General features: G+C 39.7%; 1 protein-coding gene and 1 long non-coding RNA gene across 2 annotated transcripts in view; one reads left to right on the top strand and one right to left on the bottom strand.

Annotated features, from left to right (window-relative positions):
* LOC116687151 (calsyntenin-2) overlaps window positions 1–25,342 on the top strand; it is a 222,789-nt gene that overhangs the window by 87,857 nt on the left and 109,590 nt on the right. The window lies entirely within an intron of this gene.
* LOC116687152 (uncharacterized) overlaps window positions 22,903–25,342 on the bottom strand; it is a 12,681-nt gene continuing 10,241 nt past the window's right edge. Inside the window, exon 3 of the long non-coding RNA XR_004331472.1 lies at window positions 22,903–23,031. This is a non-coding gene — a long non-coding RNA (uncharacterized LOC116687152). The remainder of the gene's footprint in view (window positions 23,032–25,342) is intronic.

Below are 25,342 nucleotides of genomic sequence, written 5' to 3'. Positions count from 1 at the left end.
ACAATGTGCAAGCGTCTCACCCTCAAAAAAATAAAAATGAAAAATGGTAGGTGATACAAACAGATGTATGTTTCAGATAGCATCATCACGGAAACAACCCTTGATTTGCACATCTTAAGCTTTCTGCTATGCCTTTTTTTAAATTCATGAACTGAGTTACACGTAAAACTGATTGGGTCAGTCACAACACATAAGTATAGTTGACAAGTGCCAACACAAACTCAGTCAGTCACAGTGAGTGTTTTCACTCTGACTTCAGGTTTGGCTGTTTGGAACAGCTATCAACTTTTTTCCTTCTGACAAACTATGCTTGTTTCTTATACTTTTCGCCACTCTACATAAAGGGAACACTATATTCCTCCTTTGGGACTGACCATTGACATTTGTAATACCAAGGGATATGTGCTTTTAATCAAAGGTGTCATTTCGGAAGATCACATGTCTTGGGTTTTAGTGTGATGCAGTTGTCCCATCGGTAATACATTTCTGTTTGGCCCAAGCATTTCTGTTTGGCCACAGCACTTGTCTTGATGGAAGCTACAAACATAATTAGATTATTAATTTGCATCTGCTTAGATATGAGTGATGGAATGGCTGCATCACCCAGGCGAGGTTTAATGTGGTTAAGACAGAATCAAAGGTATTCACAAGTGATGGCTTTAGCTCAGATGGTAGAGAGAGTAATCTGCAAATCATAAGTACAGAGTTTGGCACCCATCCCTGCATTTTAAAGTGTGTTGATTTGAAGCATCAAATCAATGTGATGAATAGCATTCTACTAGTGATCTTTGAATTCAAAGTTATTCAGTTATTCCAACTGTAAGTCACGTTGGTTGGACATTATTGATGTAGGAATGTACACTCTGAAATATTTACTTTGGTGCCTTTTCAAGTGCATGGACTTCCTGTTAGTGTATGATAAGTGAAAACAGTTCAGTGGTCCATTAGTTTATTAAAATTAAGTGACCTTTTAGGACACTTCTACCACTGTTATGAGTGGGCTTCCATAGTGTAAGGTTATCAAGGTAAATGGGCAAAAGTTGTGCTGAACACAGGTCACCTGGTTATCAATCACTTCTGGTTTTCCATTGCCAGCTCACACAGACATTGACACCCACGCAATTTTTTATGCCATAGTTGTCACGCCACATATTTATGTGTCAATGTCATTTATGTGTTTAACTGGTCCCCATAGCGCTGTCGCTTTTGCTTGAACGCCCAGCTAATATCTCACCGGTGACCCAAGTATGCATACACTGCTCAGTCAACAATGCTGACAGTTCAGACAGCTTCACAAGACCTCGGTGTGCCATTCACACACACATACACACTCTGCATCCATGATATGTTTCACCCGTTATGTTGGCTTTGATCCATCATGTGCAGTGTGCTTTTTTTCTCAAACTAAATAAGGGCAGACTTACTTTTTATTTCCGTCTGTGTTCTGCAGGAATCAGCCATTTCCTGCTGTCTCATTTGATGTCTGAACAAACTATGTCTCTGAATTCTAATTTTGCGTCAAACTGTACCTCTCTAGACATTACTAAAAATCAATTATCTCTGACCTTGGCACTTTTCTAATAATCCAACAGCTTTCCATTACTCGGAAAACAGCAGGCGATACCATACCGTCATTCACTGCCATAAATGGTAAATAGACATGAGTAACCATACAGGTCGGCTAATGTTTTGTGATTAATTAGCTTCTCACTGATTGGGAATGAGCTCTTAAGGTAATTATGAAATGTATCTCATTAGCACGGTAGCAGTGAACTCAGTGCAGTGTGTAGGTGGAAAAGCTTGAACACTGTGATGTGTTTAACAAGACTGGAATGAGAAGGGTTTGTTGAAAGGTGGTATGCTGAGTGGCTTGGGATAAATATGTAGAAGTGTGATAAACAACATCATAAGTAGAGAGGATAAAGGTTAGGGCTACAGTCGATGAGTGCGTTTACATGCAGTTTGAAAAAAGGATTATATTGTAACCCAACATGTGAACACCTTATCCCGGTTATAATTGGAGTACTAATAATTTGGTTAACATAGGTAGATAACTCCTCTAGGAACCGGAGTATCCTTGCATGTATACACCTTAACCGGGATATGATTGGTTTAGGCGTCTGTGCATGCTTCAACTGCCCTCCCATCAATAGAGGGAGTTGATTTTGAACCGGACATTCTCCGTCAGTGTGCTGTTTTATAATTGTTGCTATTATTATAAAAAATAAAAAAGCCTGAGGTCTGTCTGTTTTACTCCCTGCCGAGGCAGCGGCGGACATCTGGAGATGGCTAAACCGACTGTCCATCTCCGGGGCTGTCAACGCTGTGTCTCTAATTGTAAACTACAAGATAATGGCTTACTATAAAATACTTTTAAGTAAGTTGTAAAACATGTACATGTTGACAGGGCAAATTACACATTTTGGTATTAGTATGATATCATGAATGATTGAATGAATCAGATACTGTATTTGAGGCTCCTTGAGTCAGTTAAGCTGTCACTGGATTTAAACTCAGTGTCCTGCAGTTTAATCATTTTCATGAGGAAGAATTTCACATTATGCAAAACGCCCAAGAGTGATCTCATACCTGTGGAGTCTAAAATTAAATTATCTTCTGTCAAACTGTATTTGGAAACCACAAGTCACTTTTAACCCAGCCTATTGCAATTGAAAAATATAGATGTGAAGTTGAAGAAGAAGCTATGTGATGAGAGACCCTTAGTGCTTTTTAAAGCTCATTACATGAGCTGAATCACAAATTGGAGGAGCCAGGGGGCTGCTTTTAATAAGGCAACAGTTTTTATTACTATTATTTTTTCAGCAGGTGCCGCTGTGTCAGTTCCGTCAAAATCCCAAACTTCAAAGATGTTGCTTAAAACCATGATTAAAAAGTAACAGATGGAAATAACTTTGCAAAGAGATAGTTTATCAGAAAAAAAAACCTTTCCACAACAAGGCTGTCTGATGCCTTTATTCTGTCTGTGCCTTCGGTTCAGGCTTTTCATCCCACCGCAATGCAGCTCCTCCTCCCTCCTTTAGTCATTTTGCTTGTAGTTTGACCTGGAACAAGTCCTTCCTTTCATTTCTCCTTCCTCTGTGACCACACTCTTATTTCATCTTTTCTCAAATAATTTCCACCTGTCAGATTTCATCCAGCGCCGTGCCCTTTATCTTCTCAGAAACTCCACACTGTCCACAGCAGACGCACCATTTTACCACGGATGACAGATCTTTCTTTTTGAAAGAGTTCAATCTAATAATATCTATATTTGACTGGGTATTTGAAGGGTTCATAAGAAACAGGTAGACAGAACAAGGTTTTTCCAAGATGGCCATTCAAGTGCTAACACAGCAAAGCTGTAAAGTCAAACTCAAGCACAGTGAAACTGTTATTTATGCAAAGTTGTTTCTGCAGACTTTTGAACTGAAAAGCACAGGCAGCATAATGACTATCTTGCTCCTGGCCTTCACAGTGCCTCAGACTTTGGCTTCAAGACAATGGAGCCATCACTTTGCCATTGTTCACATACTCATTTATTAATGAAGTACTGAAATGCAATCTGCTTCCTCACTGAACCACACAGATGAGAAAAAATAGTCTTTGTAATGAGATTTTTTAAAGGCTTTTAGCTTTTTTGTCTCTTGATGAGTTACGTACAGAACTGGCAGAATGGGGCACATAGAGTTAGCGCCGCAACTCACTCATTTGTTCTTTCTGAAGGAAGCAGAAAGGAACACGTTGAAAGCCATTTAGCAGGATTTCCAGTCAACTACCTCATTATCGCAATGAGAAGCAGAGATGCTTGAGTTGCTTTCAAATTTAGGCATTCACTGCTATTAAAATCAGAAACTGATTTGTGAGGCTTCATGTCTAAAGTGGGTACTTCTGCTTCTGTTGCTTTTGAATTTCTGCAATCCAAGGAAGCAACACATCCTCATACCTAAACAACATTATAAGTTGATATCCAAAGACTCCCAAAATGATACAAAAACGTTCTAATTACTGCCACACAGTGACAGCATTTTTATTTAGTTTTTATTTTTATTTTTTTTAGATAAATGTTTAAAGTAATATTTTACAATGCACATTTCACCGGCAAGAGTTAGATTTTGTGGTTAAACTTTTGAAAGAAACAAGAAAATTGTTTCCAACATTTATTTGTGGACAAATTTAACAATAAATTGAATATAAAAGGCACCACTAAAAAAAAGAACAACAGTTAAAGTGCAGTTTCTACAGATATTTTATGTCAACAAACACAAAAGGAAACTGTTTTGTGTCTATCGATGTTGCAGCCTTTCACGGTGTGTACATTGCGCCATTTGTTATTGTGAAAAATGATTGTGCATTCCTAACAGATACACACTTTGGCCACTTCATATGGTTATGTCACCTACAATTAGGGCTGCATGATTATTTTCATTGAAAATTATTAACATTAATTATAGTGTGATTTTTACAAGGATCTGTACCAAAGAAGTTTGTTTTCTTTGTCTGTAGGATAGGATTTGTAGGCCGGGACATCTCCACAGCCCCACAATACTTCATTCAGAATGGTTTGACACAAATTTTTCCATTAACAAATATTGCGCCCCCCTGTGATTTGTATAACGTACTAATCCATATTGCAATTTTGATACAATTGACATTAATTGTGCAGCCCTACCTAAAATGTTAAACTTTGACCATACCTGAGTTGTATCTGTGCGTTTGTGGAATCACTTGAAGTCGGATCACTGAAATGTGAAATTCAAAGGTATCCCGGGCAACCTTGATTAGGTACGTCACTAATGCATAAACCAATCGCTGTCTTATATGGGAAACACTATTTGTTGGGCAACGGCTTTGACACCTCACCGGCAAAGAAACCTGAAACTTCCAATGCTGAGAGGACTGTCAATACAGAGAGGGAAAACACAGGTCATCATAGCTGTTAGTCACTGCCAGTTACAAGCTTGCAAGCAAACAGCACAAACAAATAAAAGATGCTAATTACACTTACCATTCTGATATCTCTGCTAGACGGGTTTAGTGAACAACAGAATCTTTATCAGCCTAACTGATAACAGGTTTAGACAGGACGCTGAAACTCTGGTTGTAGATGTTGAGCTCGCAGAGCTCTGCATTTGGGCTGACCTTCCCACAGAGCCCCTTCAACACAGTCACCTCCCTGGGGTATGATGTTTTTGGATTAACAGTTGCATATAAATCCCAAAACATCATATATAATGATATTGACAGTACAACACTGACAGGGAACATTGTACTGCAAAGTGAGTGCTTTTATTTTTTGAATCTAGCAGTATATGCTGCTGAATTTTAACAAATATGCTTTAATAAAGTATGTGATGAATGCAGAGCCTTGAGTTGTTGTGGTATTTTCACAGTGTGATATTAGTACTTTTACTTAAGTAAAGAATCTGAATAGATCACTGTTTCGGTTTTTGTGAAGGAATGTGGAAATAACAACGCATTTAAAAGAGCAACACAGTTACTTTCCACTCCAATGCTTGATTTACCTTGGTACTAACTTATTCATTATTTTCTCTTTCACTTGCTTGATTTTTATTGAATGGGATTGATCTTCACACAAGGGCAAGAAATTGTCTGTCACACTGAATAAAAAAGCTATGAACTGCCATTATTAAACAACACCCAGGTGAGCATGGGGAAATGAACGTGGGAATCAAAGGAAAATCTCATTTTGATAGAAACATAACAGACAATCTGAGCTTTCAATGTAATGCTTATCCCCAGCCACATCCATGTAGTAAATTCCTCGATGGCTTCCGCCTTTAGCTCTGTATTTTAGAGCCCAGAGGTTATTAGAATATCATTCCACCAAACGTCTCGTGGTCTTAATCACCTGACAGCGAGATCACCTCCTCCACTATTCTTTCACCTTGAATGGATAGCATACAGTTTTCAAAGTGACATGAGAAATTTGGGGATTTATACACCCCCATCTTCAGTATGTGGGGAGTTGCGGTGATGCTCACAGTTAGAAGCCCATTTTAGCCTCATCAGGCTCAGCTTCTTATCTCAGCACTGGTGTTTTATCGTCTTTTCTTTGTACGTCATAATGGCTAATATAATTTCCAAATGTTCACTTATGTGGAAATCAAAGACTCCATTAACTGAGAGAAGGCTGGGTGGGTGGGTGGATGAAGGTGGGAGGAAAATGATTGCTGAAGACAGAAAACACTTAAGAAATTAAGATAAACTGCATAAAAAACCTCAAGAAACTTCTCTGTGACATGATTTAACAATCCTCCAGAACTGGTGACATATGGGAAGAAGACTTTTTTTTGTCTAAAATATGAATATATGTATTGGCTTACGTGGCTTGAAGTAATGTGTGAGTTGGGTTTTTCCTTTTTGTGTAATGAAGTACGTTCACCGATCTGACACCTAACACGGTTGCTTAGTGATTGATGGTCTTCTTGCAAACATCGAAAAACATGGATGTTTTAAATAAACAAAGATTATACAAAAACATGACAGGGGAACATCATGGATAATTGATAGCCTGGCAGATAATATCAAGGAGGCGGCACATCAAGGTTATTTACCTGAGAGGAGAATATATTAAATGCTTTAGGTTGATATTGCATGAGCTTGTTTCACTTGCTGTCCCTGTCTACACACAGACACACACACACACACACACACACACTCAGGTGGATGCTTCTAGCTCTACACCTTTACAGTTCAAAAAGCCTCTGCTCTTCCCTTAGAGAAACACAGCTCCTACAACTCAATGGAATATTCATGTATTATGAGTATTATATTAAGCATGTTGTCATGAATTAATTTTTTTTTCTATGGCAGTTGACTTCCCAATCCTTAAAAAAACAAACCCTTAGATTTGCCGCAGGCAGAGAAAACCTATTCTTCTAAATACGTTTTTGAGTGCATAACAAAATATAGTTATCTGACAGAATGGGAACAACAGGAGCCCCCAGGGGGGGAAATTGCTGGCTTCAACCTCACAGTCATAGAGGTTTTAAAAGGTACAAACAAGATGAGTCACATGAATGTTGAGGGGCCTGGTTGAGATGGGAGTAATTGGTTATAGAGAGAGAAAGAGAAATGTGGGAAGGAATTAAAATGACAAGAGAGACAGTGAGTTGTCTTTCTTTTTTACCTCTTCCAGCTAATATAGATAGTCTTGTAAGTGGCATGTCATAGGACCCTGAGATGAGACCCTTGCAAAATTACTGAAAATTAAGTGAACAAGATTGGCCACCAAAATCCAATCTGCTTCCAGCCTCAGTCATTTTGTAAAGTTGACGATGCCTGGGAACTTGTGACAGTCCAATTAGGGCATTTGCATATAGGGAGGCTTAAATTATTGTCATCCACTGGAGCATAAAACATGGGGTGTGACTCAGGAGGAGTTAGTAGTGATCTGCACATGGAGGAGTATGTGGGGGGCAGGGTAAACAAGATAAAGGAGAGAGATGCTTTTCGTTTAGCTTACATGCGGTATTGTTTGTATATTCCCAATACTTATTCCCCAACGTGCCTGTCCTCCTTTATTGCCCATTTCTATTATTCTCCTCTTATACGTTATCCCCTGTTCTGGTGAAAGTTTCAGTTTTCTCTCTATAAGCACTCTGCTTCTCCTCCCTCCTCAGTCCCTCCATCTAACACAACAACAACAACAACAACAACAACATAAATGCTCCATTACCAAGAATAAAAGTGGTTTTCTTCCTGACTCAGACAATGACCTTTTTAATTGTGTTGTATGAAATTCCCCTTTTATTCATGTCACTCTTTTTCTAATCTCTGCCTCGGCCATGTGTATGGTCATGGCCTTGTGTCTTGAATGCACAACCACATGTAAAGGTACATGTCAGGTAAGAGACACAAGCAAAACCTTACAATGAATGACTGCAGGCTGTATGTAGAGGCCACATAAGAAATGTTTGTACTATTTGTCTTTGCAACAGTTTCAGCCTGTCCTTCCTTTTCACCTTTATATCTGTTTATCAGATCCCCGCTGCAGGCATTTCCACATTTCACCAACTCTCTACCTGCATGGCACCTGATTGTGTGAAGTTTTATGGCTGACCTCGGTATGATAAGAAATGATAAAACTGTATTTATCCTGAGGGACATTGCTGATGGCAATGGTTAAATCACATGTAAAGTTACCCTGGAAATTCACTGCATGCCATTTTGTAAATGGGGATGTTCACTCTGAAAACTTTTGAAGACTACATGCTGTAACTCTTTAAACTGCACGGTACTTAGCTTTCGTGGCAAACAGATGCCGAGGCAAGCCACTGTCTCCTCCGCAGTACAAGTTATAAATCTCCACAATGACTCATGGGTTGTTGAAGTTCACTGCATCAAAGGTGAGGTAGAGTGCAAGGCAAGGGGAACAATATAACAGTTCCCTTCAGGGGCACTAATGTTAATAGTTTTCTGCTTCATCACATGCCATTATTTTATTTTTTTAGCCATGTACAAAGCCGACTTTTGGTCCTCTTGACGTAGTGCATTTGTTTGTTCAACACTTACATCTTTTTGCATTTTGCACTCCCAACAACATTTGTGGTAGTCACATGGCACTCCCGACAACAATATTTGTGGTAGTCAATGACAGTAAAAATAACAACTAGAAGGTTTTCTGATGTCATGTCTGCCCAATTTAATATGGCAGCACTATGAGAAATTCTTTCTTGTAAATAAGATGGACTTGCTAGGCTAAACTGAATGAATTAATTACATAAACATATCTTTGCTTTCTTGGCCGCAAACTCATCAGCAGCAACGTTTATCTTGGATGTAACATCATATTCAATGTATAAACAGTTGATGTATCCACATTGTTTTTGTTTGGTTTTAACATTGAAAAGCTGTGCTCACCAGCTGCCATGGTTACCGGGATAATCAGAAGAACTTTTAACCAATCTCACATTTTGGAAATGGAGGGTGTGAAGTCCTGAAGTTCCGTTTAAAGTTATTTCTCTGAATATCCTCGGGTCTTGGATCTGGTCCATTGTGTTTAAGTCCTGACATTTGGACATGCTCAGTGCATCTCACAGTCCGTGGCAGTGCCATTATAACAATATATTCCATTAGAGAAGAGAGAGCCTGATCAGCCATGACGTTAAAATTAGTTTGTTATATAATATGGGCTTCTTCTGGAATCGGGGTGCACTCTGCTTGGACCTGGGACCTTAACCAAAGAAGGACAAATCTGTCACATAATTTTTTCACATGACCTTTATTTACACTGGACAGACGTCGTTGACTGCACATTCACTTTGAAGTAAGTTGGGTAAAGATAAAAGATCAAGGTAAAATCCCAAGACCATTGAGAGGCACAAGGGCCTGTGTAGCTGCCCCGCTCGGCCACTCCTTGCGACGGCTATGGTGCTCTTTGTTTAGTCCAGCGCAGAAAGTAATGGTTGGTGGTGATAGTGATAGTGCATGTTGCACGTCTTATCACAATCTTTCTCTAACCACAACCAAGTATTCACGATTGCCATACTTTTCATACAATTCGTATAATATCTTACGAAATTACAGCGACCGGGGTCATGCAACACTTACTGCGACCGGTCACGTAACAGTTAAGTTTAGCCACAAGGCAGAGGCCATTTAAGCACAGAAAAATGTGAATGTAAAACGGCGAAACAACAGTTAAGTTAAGGCATCAAAACGACTAGTTAACATTACACAAAAGTTAGTGATTTGGGTTAAAAAACTGGTACCCTTAAGTACACAGTACACAAATTACAGTGCATTATTTTTCACAGCTATATGTATAAATAGTTCTTGAAAACAGCCTGACAAATGTGGTTCATTGAAGATGCTTCAAAAACATGAGTTAACGTCAGGTTTCAGGGTCAAACAGCAACAGCTTATAACCATTTTACAGAGAAAAATTTTTTGTAGAAGAGACAGAATGTTTATCTGCTGTCAGTGGGCATCCAGCGGGTGAGTATAATATAAAATACAACACTCTCTTTGATGGCTTTTTTGTCATCTGAACGCAGTAAAGCACAGTACAGTACTAATAGGTAAACCCCGCTCACTCTGCCGGCGATTTGATTTCGCCCTGCAGCTCGGTCTGGAATCCTGCACGTTAATTTCTCCTGCTTCAGTTCACAATTTTGCGGAAACCAATCACAAATTGGCTTATCCCCTTGCGCGCCATTGGCGGGTTTAACACGATGACAATAGAGAAGCGACCAAGCAGCTTTTTGTTTACATTCAACATGTCGGCTACTGAAGCGGAGCAACCTGTTGATGCCGCTGTCGCTGCTCTTTTAAAACATTTTAAAGGCAAGTTGTCTCTCAAAACGGAACAGAAACTTTCCCTGGAAATATTCCTACAAAAGAAGGGTGTTTTTGCCTTACTGGCGACCGGCTTTGGTAAAAGCTCGCTTTGAAAAGTATGTCACCCGGATCGTTGGTCTGATTGGTTGAAGGACTTTCCAATTGCGTACAGAGTCATTTGAACTATGCCCGTTGGTCACGCCTCTTGTGCAGTGAAAATACAGAGCAGACACCCCAAACCAATGCTCAATCTCAAATCTATTGAGCTTGGCTTGGTCTGGTGATAGCCAGACTAAGTACAGCCACCCGTTACAGAAAAACTGCTGCGTAATCAGTGGCTCTCCTGTATGGCAAAATAGCTATGTGGCAAGCAGCCAACTTGACATATAACATCATTAACCCAGTCACTCTTGTCTGTCACTATAAGACTACACCATGCACTAATGTTATTACGGCAATGTCAGGTACTCTGTGATGACACTCTGTGATGTCTTGGCAAGCTTGAGCTCAAAGGGGCCAACAGTAAAAATTCTGACCCGGCATCGGGAGGATGTAGACCATCTTTAGTTTTTATTAAAGGCAGTTTCTGAATTTGTGCCATAAAAACTTGCATTAACATATGAAAGAGAAGAACTTACTTAAAGAGGTGGGGAGTGGGTTGAGAGGAGGTGGTTCAGCGCAGGCCATACGTCTAATATGAGTTTTACTGTCTGAAGCCATGTCCTATTTACTGAACGCAATCTACACCTTGCCGCTACAGCAGTGGGCCCATTGGATAAGCACATTACAAGATGCTGTTAGTGCCTGAGTACTTATTTTTTCCGGTCTCTCTCTGTGATGGAGAGCCTTTTGCACTGCCTCTGGATATGGCATTTCGAAAGAGGTAACAACACTTTTGCCTGTAGATATGGTCGACTACATATTGTACAATCTATTTCATTTTCAGTATACTGACCCCTAGCTAAAGCATATGTCACCGGCTTTGTGACATTGTGTGCAGGCATAATGTTTTGTACGGGTCTGCCAACAGACTTTTCACTTCCACCACTTCTCTGTGACACTATGCAACACCACGTTGCAACCTTAATCAGACTCATTTACAGAGATTGGCCGACTCTTGATAAGTAATCAAGTGTCTGAGGATTTTATCTTGTGCATTTAATCACAGGCTTGGGCTTTACAACCCAGATCCTCTTCTACCTCTCAGCTCCCGCCAAATAAAAAGGACGGGCTCATTTTCAACCAGCGCCTTGTGGCTGATCAGAGTTGATATGCTGTCTTCACTTCCCCTTAGGCCTGTAAACTGAATGCATTAGTAATGAATCACTCTGCAGCCATACCCAAGTGGACAACAATGCATGTCCATCCCTGTCTCCTCCACCACCCTCATGTGTGACCTAAGGGAGTTTTGGAAGGGACCAACTCATCTGTAAAAACGGGGGAACTTAATCATACATTATTGTCAGTGAATATGATGGCCATCTTGATATCAAATGTTTGTCAGCCATGCAACATATCCCCGCCCCTCAGCATTATTGCAGTTTATTATGGTAGCACCTTAGCTGACAGCTGAACAATTGTATTTTTCTACTGCTGTTGCCCAATAGTGTAATTTTTTCCCTGTCATTTTCCCCTTGCCTGATCCTTGATTTCAGATACTGACAGTTACACACAGAATAAGGAATATGTCAAAAGAATCACTAAAGCAAACTCCAATATTGGAGCTGTCATACTTCATTGATATGAAAAGCCAGTGGGAAGCATCAGGAGTAAACCAAAAAAAAGAATAAGGAGGTAAAAATGTGCAAGTGGGAGAAATGAAGGGTTTTGGCGTTTATCATTATCCACTTGACACACAGGAAAGGCGACAAGCAGCAGTGATAAAAGAAACATGGAAAGTGATAAATGTGGCTTGAGTGTAAACTTTAATGGCCCAACCTTGGATGGGAACAATTTGCCAATATTTAATTAACTGTAATGTGATCAATCAGAGTGTTAAAGGATGGAGCCGTTCCGGTGGGGCTCTCTGCCAGTCGCACTCCTCCTATAGCTCATTTAGCCTTGAGAAAGCTCGAAGGAAAGCAGCAATCAACAAAAGCGGCTCTGGGTCGAGTCTGGCGGATCCCATTGTCACTGCACTGACAACAGCTGTATGTTTTTCTCATAAATCATCGTAGATGTTCGGGCACTCATTTTGGTTTTAGGCCTGCACCACACAGGGGCAGTGTTTTGGTCAGGATTTTTCTTTTGAGATTAATCTCACATGCATGTAAGAATATGGCTCTCTTTTTTTCCTCATGTTTCCCTCCAATTTCAAGTTGGACATGATGGATTTTTTTCCCCTTTTGAAATCTTCATGTCTTCATTTGCCCTTGTTTTTTGTCCAGAATGTATGAAGGTGTGCAAATATATACATACAAACCAAAACGTTTATGTTTGTATTTCAATGTACTGGGCTTGAGCTCATTCCTGACAGATACATTGTACCAACTTGCAACTTACATACTAAAATGAGCCATATTTAGTCATAATGAGGTATATGAAGAGCAAAGTCAGATACATTGTGCTGTATGTGTATTGCTAGAGCCTCTAAATGCCTACAGGACAAAAAGAGAAAAATAAATAAAAGCAGCTGTGGTTTATTTATGCCTAAATCAAAGTATAGGAAAAGGAAAGGTCACTCCGTGGCCACAACAGCACTAGGCTGACCAAAGAGGCAATTTCTGTGGCTTGCAATGAGACCTCTTGAATAAACATCTAACATCTTTTTTTTGTTTTTTAACCTTGAAAGATGTTCTGATTCAACCAAATCTGATGAATAGATAAGTTAATAAATTAACTCAAATCAAATCTCAAAGCCTGGTCATTATTTGTCTGGACCTTGGAACAGGATCATAGTGATGCCTACCGTGCTGTCTGTCAAAAACATATTTCATCAATAGAAAAGCACCTAAAACTGTCCAGAAAGATAGACAACGGCCAGATTGATGAAAATGAAATGCAAATTGGTGGCATATATAATCCCATACACAATTTTTTACCTGACTTTTATAACTCACCGCATAAAAATACGGGCCTGCACGCTTTTTTTTCAGTTGAGTTCCTGATCTGTCAGAAATAAGCAGGGCAACAGTGTGGTTAGAGCCCTTTGGCCAAAAAAAAAAATGAATTGGCTAATGAAAACGTGGAGGATTAAATTAAGGGGTTGGGGTTAGGGTTAGGGAGTTAGGGAGTTAGGGTTGGGGGTTAGGGGTTTAGAGGGTTTGGGTTAAGGTTAGAGTTAGGGGGTTTGGGTTTTAGGGTTTGGGGGTTGGGGTTGGAGAGCAGGGTTAGGGGTAATGTTTAGGGTTTAGGGTTAAGGGATTAGGGTTAGGGGTTAGGGTTAGGGGGTTAGAGGGTTTGGTTTAAAGTTAGAGTTAGAGGGTTAGGGTTAGGGTTCTAGGGTTAGGGGGGTTAGGATTAGGGTTAGGGGTTGGGGGTTAGCGTTAGGGTTAATTGGATTCCTGCATGTGCAATAAAATAAAGCTGTATAGGGTATAATTAAATTGTCTACTCAAGATTTAGTTTCATCACTTCTCTTTTGTTTCCCATTGGAACTAAAAGCAGGAGGAGGGTTACAGTGACAGGCAGAATTAGAAATTAGGAACAGCACAGGGCAGTCCGGTCGTAAAATAGAGTGAGACATGCAGGTTTCTGTGCTAATGTTCTGGCACCATCCAAATAACGTTTTGCTTAGGTGTTCACCCTTCATCTTGATAAGGATGATATCACAACCGTTTTTCTTTTCTTATAAGATTTCAAAAACAAAGGCAAAGCAGGACTAATAACCACAACGTTTATGGACTCTTGTATGGTTTGTGATCATAATTTAGCAATTTGTATACTTCATGTGCCTAATATAACAAAAATAAAGGAGTGAATAGATTGGATTCATAGAACAGTTGAAAGATTGTTGCTCCCATCAGTCAAACATAGGAAAATAAGGTGCAGGTTGGAAAACAACGGTAGTGACCATTTAATGCTAGGTGGCACTAAACCACTGTAAAATATCATATTCTTTATGTAAATGTGAAATACTTTATGTAGTTCTGGGTTAATAAGAGCCTTGCTATCAGATGTGGGATCAAATCAAGTCTTCACTCATCATTGTACTTTTGACCTTAAGCAAAAAGTATCTTGGTAATGTCAACATTTGTAGTTCAGTTAGCCAACTCACTTGGATTATTGTCTAAATGCATTCTAAACTTGTTACAAGAATAAACTGACCTAAGCACAGCATAGATTGGGAAGTGATTCTGTAATTTCCCAGGGAATTGAGATTTAGGACCCACAGGCGGATGCTGGGTTGGAGCTGGGGCTTTTTAAATGCTTTGTATGAAAGTTGGTGTGGCGGAACCTGTGATAGCAAGTGAATGCAGCTGTTACAGCATATAGCTTTCAGGTAGACGGTGCAGCAGCCGGCATGGAAGAGCAAAGTAATGAACCAAGCAGTGACAAATTCTGTTAATATTTAACGTAAGAGCAGCCACCTTGAGTTGCCTGGCCGACCTTTAACTTTGGCTTTGCTTCATTGGTGATTTTTGTGCAAATATGATTATATACATCATTTGCCTACCTTTTCCAGGCCTATGATTCTTAAAGGATTCTAGTTAATGAATCCTAGCTACAAAACAAAAAGATGTGGGCCCACATGTTTGGAAGTGGTTTTTACTTTATATTCTTTGTTTTCTGCCTTTGTTTTTACATCCATGTCCTGCAGGAACCTCCGTCCATAGGGTATGTGCCCCTTAAATTTCTCTGTCAGTCTAAAGCTGATTCCTACAGTCAACGTATCAGTTGCAGTTTCATATAATGTCAAACAGGGCACTTTTAGCTCACCACAGGGCCCGACTATTACTGCTTCAACTTTAATAACCCAATAACCTGTACACACACACACACACAGACACACACCTCCACCACCAAAAGCATAAACTGAATTATCAGCACCAATTTATTCCCTGTCGGAGTATGTGTTAATTACAGAGTTTTAATCGATAACTTCCACTTAACGATGGTTGAAATGCATGTATGCGGGCATGTTCCTGTGTGTGCGTGTGCACGCCAGCGTGTGTGATGCCCCTTGGGGATAAGTACAGGCTTTGCACCTGCATGATGGATGGTGTAAGTGTTTTAGCCATCAGCCATGTTTTACAGGCTGTGAGTGGTCGTCTCTCTGAGCTGACCCTTTGACGGGCAGCCTGGAGCTGAGCCAGCAGCTGGCAGGCCTAGACACAGCTGGACGAACGGCGGTGAGAGCAGCCAGAGGTGTGCCTGCAGTACTAATGATAAAACAACTTTCCTCTTGTGAACTGTTGATTATAAAATGTATTGTTGCCATTGTGGGTAGATTTACTTGAATTTACATGAACAGGTTTTAGTGTTTTGGATGACATTCTGCACAGTACAGTACATGTTTAATCAGTTTGTTTGGGTTTGTCTGTTCTATATGAACATTCAGTTATTCTTTCTTTATTCATATAAATTATCAAGCAACGCTTTATTTGAACTGCCGGATTTGTAGGAAGTTTGGAAGGGCTTTTATGTAATATAGTAAACAAGTCGAGTCACCCCTCCGAGGTAATGCTTGCTAACTATGCCAACGATGGATTGGAAATTTGCAACATTGTAGATGCTAGTTAGTATTGAACTAAAGCCAGAGCCTATATCTTGTTAAGTTGCTGAGAGCTGTAAATTCATCTCTTCGATGCAGAAACATAAGATAACTTCATCTTAAAGCCTGCCAGGGCAAACTCTGTCTTTCTCTGGGAAAATACCTCCGTCTCGCTCAGAATCACCGTCTGTCTCACTCCTGGTCCACAGCTTCCCGTACCGGAAAGCAGCATGAAAGTGAGGATCTATAGCTACAGTACTTCTGTGAACTCACTAGAGGAAGGGGGAAAGAATGTTGGCTGAAATAGGCAAACTGGACTTCATCCCAACAGTCAACATCACTGGCAAAATAAGGCATAAGGCTAACAATATATTGAGATTTTTCTTTAATTATACATGGTTTTAAGCCTTTGAATTCTGACAATCCATTCATCATATTGTGTTGTAATAGCTTGAATTCCGTATTTATGCATACGACCATATGGACCTTATTTGAGGTGAAAAATGGGTTTAGAGCAGATAAACACAAGCATATAAAGCTAAAAGGAATTGAAGAGAGTAGGATTAAAACTTTGAATACGACAGTTACAATGACTATAGTCATAAGAACTAAATGAATTGTGACATCCTTGTTCATGGACTCGATCACAGAGAAAACCCGTTCATCTTTTATCACTGTATACACAACAGCATTATAACACACTGTCCTCTAAAACATTTTTATGTTCACTCTTATTTGGGATGATTGAAATAGACATGCTTAAAGACTGTGCCTTTTACAGGAATTGGGAAACCAGCAACTATGCATCGTAGCTGTCATGGTTAGAGGAGCATGTGTACGCGCAGCGAGAGAGGATAAAAACAATAAAGCAAAGAAGAATGAATGAGGTCGCCTGGGGAGTGGTGCTAAAGCACTAATAACACTGTAAGGAATTTTAGTAATTTTCTGGATGAAAAGCACCATTTAGCTGCAGACAAATTTGTGCAAGACATAGTAATTAGAATCTGGGCATATGATTATAGAAGGGCGTCAGAGTGAGCAATGACAGGCTTTGAATCCGCAGAGTCAGATGCAAGAAGGCAAAGAACTGCAACAATAACAACAACAAAAGGAAAATAAATGTAAACACATTAGCAGAGGATTATCATATGAGTCCACGCTTATTTGGACATTTTAATTATCATTCAAAGCATTGGGTCTGTTATTAGTAAATGTTGTTTTAGTCAACCCGCCATTTGCATATCTATGATTTATCAAGCTTCACAGTAGGGTGTTTGGAGCTTAGAATAAAGTTTGATTTGAGAGAGGAAACTTGAAGTCATTATTACGCGTGAGTTAAAGCATTGTGATTTGCCCTGGTAGTTCACCTCGTTGAGCGTGTGCCCCATATACTAGAACATGTCGTCCCTCCTCTCTCTCCCTCTTTTCCTGTTTTCAGCTATCCTATCAAATAAAGGCCAAAAAAGCCCAAAGATAATCTTAAAAAGCAACATTGTTACAGTATCAAAAAATAGATGTCGTGACCCTTCCTCCATGTGTTGTGTTTGCCGCTACATTCAAAACAAAACATCTTTTGTTTTGAGCACTTTGAGGTACTGTAAATTCGCAATTGGCAAAAGAGAGCTAGAAAGAATGATGAGTGGGAAATCCCAACCACGATATGAAGCAGCAAGATGTTCAGAGTTTTAACTTTGTGCTCTTGGGGGAATGTGACCATGCGTGGGTGTGTTTGTAATGTATGTGTTCAGATCTCGGTATAAAAGTAAAGGGCTTTTAGGAGGGCTTTTGTTGCCTTTCAGCCTGTCAGTGGAGGAACCAAAGCTACTGTTCTCAGGGTGACTTAGGCATTAGCGGACTGTCGATCACAAAATCGGGCCATCACTCAAAGCAGGCATTAAGCGACTCAATTTGTCAGTCCTCTAAGCCTTATGTCCAAGGGCCATCTAGCACTCCCTGCCCCTTGTAATAGAAATCAAATGTAGCTTAATAGATCTCCAGCCTTCTGAATGCCCATATGAAGGGTTTTATTCTTTCATCATGTTGTGCTTATGACATAGTCTCAAAAGTTTGGGATGAGCATGAAAAGCAGATTACACATCATGGACCAGTAAGCATTGCATATTGTGACAACAAAAGGATTATATATCTGTTGTGTTTGATGAACAACATGGCAACACCAGCTATACAAGTAATGTAAAAAGCTGAAAAAAACGTTTTGTAGGGTTGGGGCAATGACGAGTGTAAGGTCTATGTGAAGGTCGAAGAAGAAAGGTTTTTACTTAAGATTGACATACAGTGGAAAAGGTGCCCCATTTATAACTTTTGTCACCTTATCTTTTACTTCAGCTTTTGTCCTCACCTTGCAGCAATGATGCAGTGTCAATGTCTGTGTTCCAATTCAGTGGCTGCATTCTCCCAAGTCGGCATTTCTTGACCAAATATGTCATTACAAGCTGACAAGGCCTGTCCCATTTAAAAGGCTCTGATAGTTGTCTCTTCACAAATTCAAAGTACACATACTATCATACATGTCATAAAGTCTCAAAAGTATTTGTAACAAGAACGCCTATTTACCTGGTTTAAACTCCAGGAATAAGTTGTTAGTCACAGGCTATCACAGGAAGTTACATGAATGTACTGTATTTGCCATTAGAAGGGGCAGCGCCAGAGGTTGGCTTCTGGAAGCTAAAGCCACTCCCAGAAACCTCAGTAGAGGGTTGAAGTAAAAGAAGAACATCAGCAGGAAACAAAGAGCCTTATTTCAGATGGTGTGCCAACCAAACACAAGCTGGTGGTAACAGGAATTGGATTTAACATTTTTCTAAGAATGAAGCACACAAAGTAACAAACAATAACACTGAACAGGATGTATTAACTGCAAGCCTGCTGGAGCCAATATTGATGCTAGTGACAGCATGCACCCAGCTAATCTTACAGTTTTTCTCAATCGCTTTGGTATATTTTTTCGAATCATCCTCGACATTTGCAAAACAGTAAGTGCATTTCTCAAAAAAAAATTGTACAAATATCAAAACACCATGGAGTACCTGCAAAAGCCAGTCTCTTGCTCATAATCCTTAGTTCATCTCTCAAAATTAAATATCTGTTTCAATGAAAATGTCGGTGCCATCAGAATGACAAGTCCTTGTGTCATTGTGTACGCATAAGACGGTCAAATTGTTTAGTCATGTTATCACAACAGTGTACTCTGGAGGGTTGTTCTGATGTAAACTACGGCTAACATTTTGATGACAATTATTGTAAATTGTAGGTTATGGGAGTTTGATTGCAAGAGACTGGACAAGATTCATTTTTATGCTTTTACTGTTTGTATTGTAATTTGTTGACAGACCATGTCATTGCGATACAGAAAGGAAAAGACAGTACTGCATAGCACAAAGAAAATGTGGACATAAGACAATCTCCTTAGGGAAAACTGTACATGCAGTGCTGTAGGAATTACAGTACAGTCTTCCCTTTTCTCTCTGGCTGTTGACCCCATCCAATTCCTTGGTCCTTCCGTTGTCACACATTGTAACATTGTGTTGTGCTATATATATACACATTATATATTGTATATATACTTGCCAGTTGATGGTTCACAAAATACTCCTTCGTTAGAGAAAGATCAAGTCAAGATTCACCAGGGAGCAGTTAACAAATTCCCCAATTAGCACAGATTTAGAAAAAAAGTCTGATGGAAATGTATAGAAATATGCTTGACATATTATGACAACTTGTTCAATCATTTTGCATGAAAAGACTTATGCTATGAACTAATGCCTAAATGCTGTCTGGGTTATGACTGTTCAACAGACATTATAATACATTTTTGATCAACCGATGATCAAATTGTTAATATAGGAGACAGCAGAGAATTGTACAAAATCATTGAATGCACCAAAGCATTTGCAACTGCTTTTTTGATGTGCACAAGTGACACAATGATGTGAAGCTTGAACAGGTAGTTTTGAGAATTTCAATTCTGATCTAAGAAATTTACTAAAGCGACTGTAAAGGCTACGTGCACCCACACAGGTGTTTTTAGTCCAGTTGGTTGTCCAGAGCTACTGTATGCTCAGGTTGACAATGGAAGTGTTGGGAATTTTGTGAGGTCACCAAATGTAACATACAGTACCAATAAGAAGTATAACCGTTACGTTGTGAGATGTCATTCAAACTTAGTCTGTCTACTCACATAGTCCCGAGGAGAGGTCTGATCAGGCAAACACCTGTGTGGGTGGACCATTGGTGCGTGAAGCCTTAAACAAGTGTACCTAATTAAAGATTTGCATTTGGAAGTTGATTGTGAGGCCATGTGTTCCAGGTTTTAACCTAAACGTGTAACCCAAAGAATAAAAATAAACCCCAAAACAAGATGAGTAAGGTATTAACCATCAATTAGATCCAGTCTAGTCATTGCCCTGGAATTTAGTGTGGCTACCTTTTTATTACCACTTACCACATTGTTAATTCCTGGTTGAATGAGCAGAGCAACCACATCAGACTGTTATTGCATGGTCAATGCACGGTTAATCTACATGTTTCTGTGTGAGACTCACAGTAGAGTACATGCCTCCTGTGGTATTCTCCTGCAGCTGATTTAATTTGACTAATTAAATTATCATCTGATAATGGATGTGTTGTCTAAAAACAATGCAGCCATCTAATTTTCATTGTTTTTGCACTAGGCATCGGATCAGTGTGTTATTTCTTGGCAGGATGAATTAAGATGCTGGTATTGAGGGTGAGGTGGAATTTCCTGTGTGGGTATAACTCTCAGAAATGGCCACAGCAGAGATTGAGTTGTTTTCTGAGCATGTTTGTGTATCGGATGCTCCAAAACCCGACCGGCACACATGTATATTATGTCGACTTAAAACAATGTCTCTGTGGGGGCCGTCAACAAAACACCATGTGTACTAACAGTAAACCAAACCTACTAATGAACAAAAATCAGTAAAACCATAGCTTCTCATCCATGTGCTGCTGTTTAATCAAAGCTAATATCAGATTTAATGTCATACCTGCCATTTCATATGCCACTATCACTCTGGGTTTCCCTGTATTTGCTATGTATAACACATCATGTCAAATGGAGCGTAGCCATGTTTCACTAGTCTAGAGCTGCGTGAAAGTAGAAATTTCACTACCCTGCTTCCAAACGGAAGGTTCCTTTTCCTTGCTATTACATAGTTTAATTAACTTACACTAGAGAGTATGGCTCATTATTCATAGTATGATTGTTGGATATAACGAGTGCATACTCGCCAACTCGGCCCTCACAAGGAAGAACACTACTTACTATTTTTAGGTCCTTTTCCCCTCCTTCTCGCTACTGCCTTTCATTTACACTGACTGTGTGAACATAAAAGCACAAATGAAATGCCTCAACTGAGTAATGGCTGTAGCTTTTTACAAAGCCATAGCTTGATAATATTTAATGCATAGCTGAGTCAAAAATAAGTCAAGGTCGTGCCAGTGTATCGAACATTGAATGCATACTGTATGAATGTTGTTTTTTGTCCTCGCTGTTTGGTGAATGGGGCTTCTTATTCGTTGGTGTTGCCATATAGGATGTAATGGTCTCCAGGGAGAAAACTGGAAAGTTGTATGTAGGCATCATGTTCACAGGTGTGCAGTAGTGTGTGTGTGTGTGTGTGTGTGTGTGTGTGTGTGTGTGTGTGTGTGTGTGTGTGTGTGTGTGTGTGTGTGTGTGTGTGTGTGTGTGTGAGAGGAGAGAAAGTGTCAATGACAGAGACAGGAACAGAGATAATTGTGGAAATCCAACAGCTCTCTTATCATCTTTAATGCTACATTTGTGATGATAGATTTGCGATGATGACACCTCTCATTGTAGTTTGAAGTGCTTCCGCCTGTGTCAGAGCAGTACAAGACAGGATGTGAAATTGGGGACTCAGACTGGATGTTTTATTAGCTGCTGGATATTACCATGGTGGTTAAGATAGGCTATTTGATTTGTACTGCTCCTTTCATTTACTCTGTTTGATTTGCGATAAGTGACTTTTCCTCAGGAGAAATCGGTAGTAATTTCACAGTTTGTGCTCTCTTTCTGTCTTTTCCTCTTTGTGTTTCTCTCTCTCTCAAATATGACAAGACTCCTGTAACACACTTCCCAGGGACTCCCTAGCCTTGAGGCATGATTGCGGCGCACGATACAAATGAATTGATTCCAGTACAAATTAACTTATGATAGTAATCCCATGCTAAGTGGCTGCTGCTTAATTTCATATTGATGAATGAACTGCCTCAGTCGGTGCTCAGTACAATGGTTTATATTTAGAGTGACTTGCGTCCCTGTTGATGTGTTTACAGGGTTTTAATGCTTGACCAACATTTAAGGAACTCGTAAAACAATCTGTCCAAATGTTGCACCGTACTGAATTTCATCCGCAAGGATGAAATAAAAAATGTAGTCTTCATTTTACAAACTTTTGCCCTAAAGAATATAGGAAAAAGGAATAGATTATAATAACATAACAATTGACCTAAACAATCCTTCAACAAGCAACTTCAACCTAAATAGTAGCTGACTGGAAGTATTTTTGCTATCTTCTATTTGTCATACATGTTGATCAAAGAATTTATTGTTATGGTACCATACAAAAGCAAATATAAATCCATTTTGGAATTAAATTATGGATTGTAGCAGTGTAGTAGTATTTGGGGTCGGTCTTGGTCTTAAGACCACTTTTTGAAGGACTTGGTCTCATCTCGGAATCAACCGCATTTTCACTGGGTCTTGTTTCGGTCTCAGATCAAAGAGAACTCAGGATTTTATTTCATTTTTCATGATATGTTTATGGCAATAAAAGAGTTGAATGAAGAATAATCTTAATTTGGTTTCTGTGGGTGTTGTTTTATTGGAATGTTGACCTTTCAGATCAATGTGACGATTGGCTATGGTTATCATTTTCCCTATTTTATTGCGGCATGCAGTGTGGAATTCAACATGGTCTTGGTCTTGACTCGGTCTCAACCCCTCAAAGTCTGGGTCACGGTCTCTATACACTCTGGTCTCGGTGATGACTTGGTCTCAGTTTAGGTGGTCTTGACTTCATCACTGGACTGTAGTGACATACATTTAAGGTAAAGGTCACTCTTAATTTCTAGCTGTAACAGTAACATCTTGTTGTATGTCCTACATGGACATTTCCCCATCATGGTTGGCTTTTAATCTGTGCTGAATGATGACAGTGGTACATTACAGTAGTGTGGTTTGTCTCTCAAGGCAGTTCAGCAAATCAAATCATTTGGTCTGATCCAGTAGAATGAAATGGAGTTAGAGAAGGTCAGTCTGTGGCGCTGTTTTTCTCGAGCTAATGTAATAACAGCACACTGAGAGACGCGTGGCTCAGACTGCAATCCACCTGCATCTCTCCCTCTCTGATTTGTTTGCACCATCCCTCTCTCGCTCTCCGCCCCGTATACAGTAGTCCCCCATCTCTCTCCCAAACTCAGTCAATCAACCTCTCTCCCTTTTTATCTCACTCTCACTCAGTAATCGGGATTCAGCACCTCTCTTTTTCGTCCCTGCTCTCTTACTCAACCACACACTGTTTGTTTGTTTTTTTAATTATTTTTTGGGCATTTATGTGACTGGACAACTGAGGACATGAAAGGGGAGATATAGGGGGAATGACATGCAGCAAAGGGCCTCAGGTCAGAGTCAAACCCTGGGCCACTGCGTCAAGGAGTAAACCTCTATATTTTGGTGTCTGCTCTACTAACTCAGCCATCCGGGCACCCGACTGCACACCAGTTTTTATAAACAATGTCGGTCAGTCTTTGGTTGGGAATTCGCTACAACTTTTTGATCAATTTCAATGTTTTGATGACTTTCAACCACAACATCCCCACGTAAAACCCGCTTTTTGAGGTGAATTTTCAAAATGTTTTGTTGTACAGCATTAGGCTGGAACCAGTGTTTGTACTATAGTTTGTTTACATGGGTTTATAAACCTAACACAAACTACTGTTTGAACATTCCAGTTCCAGGAAACTGCAAGAAACCTGGTTTGAACCACCCTGTGTCATAAAGCAGGATTGCTGTAAGTTAGCTATATGACTTCCATCCAATAATGTTTCAGGGAAGCAACTAGTTTTGCTCATAAACACTTTCTAAATAATTTTAACAAAACCAAGTACACTATTTAACTGTAAAAAAATGTTAAGACATACCTACCGAAAGAGCAGGGAGCTTTATTGTACTTATTTGTAAGAATTCAGCTGCAAGACATTTCTTGATGGCCTTTCAAATGCAGTACAGTCATAGACTGTATATTAATGGACAGCGCATGTGTGACGTTCCCCATTAGTTTGTGTAGATCTGCTTTCCGTCATCGAGTTTCCCATTACGCCGCAGCCATCCTGGTTGCAGATGAGACAATATTAGACGAGAGAGAGGGGGGAGAGAGGATCCTTTACACTCTACATCACGTTACACACTTTCACCGGCAATCACATCATTGCCACTCCCTAAAACACCCCCTGCTTTATCACCGATTTCAAAACCAAGGGGACCATAATTGAAAAAATGAACATTATGTGTTTCAGAAGACCTAAAACTAGCGATTGAGACCATAAACTCATTATGAAAATGTTTACCGAGGTGATAAATCAAGTGCGAAGTGGGTCACTTTCTCACAGACTTCTACAGAAACCAACCTCCTTTTGCAACCACATGTGTCTACCCCGGCTGGAATTCAGATAGAATGCAGGTTTAAGGCACTTCCCTATTTGCCAAACCGGATGTGTAGTCCATTAAGACTAACAGTCTATAGTATAATATAGAAGTATTGACGGATAAATATCCCTTTCTGTCAGTCAAACACCACTTTGGTCCATACTACAAATATTTCAACCACTATTTGAGACTATTGGATTGGCAGAGAATGATATTCATGGTCCCCAAAGGACAAAGCCCTCTGACTTTGGGATTTTCTCTAACTTTTCATCTTGCGGCACCATCAGGTTGTTAGAGTTTTCAGTGAATGTGGGGCCCAAATGCAGAAACAGCAGGCAGTGGTGAGCTTGAAGATTTAATACCATAAAAGCCATACAAACAAAAGGAGTCCTGAATACAGCAGGCAAAGTAGTACAAAATGTAGTGGAAGTCAAAAACAGGAATCACAGGTAATAAGAACACTGAGACAAAAAGAGTAGACTGCACAAAAACACAATCCAACACAGAAACAATGATCCGACACAAGACAAAAGACAACACAGAGATTAAAAATATAAGAGGTAACAAGGAACAAGTGAAACACATCAGGGTGGGGCACACAATTACAAAAGCAGGAAAACACAAGGCAGGAAGTAAAACAAGACAAGACAAGAGAGAAAAACAGACTACAAACTAAAACA

Source organism: Etheostoma spectabile, chromosome 3 (genome assembly GCF_008692095.1).
Source record: "Etheostoma spectabile isolate EspeVRDwgs_2016 chromosome 3, UIUC_Espe_1.0, whole genome shotgun sequence".
In the NCBI taxonomy this organism is placed as follows: domain Eukaryota; kingdom Metazoa; phylum Chordata; class Actinopteri; order Perciformes; family Percidae; genus Etheostoma; species Etheostoma spectabile.
The sequence above is the reverse complement of the archived record's forward strand: the minus strand, read 5'-3'. Positions and strand labels throughout refer to the sequence as shown.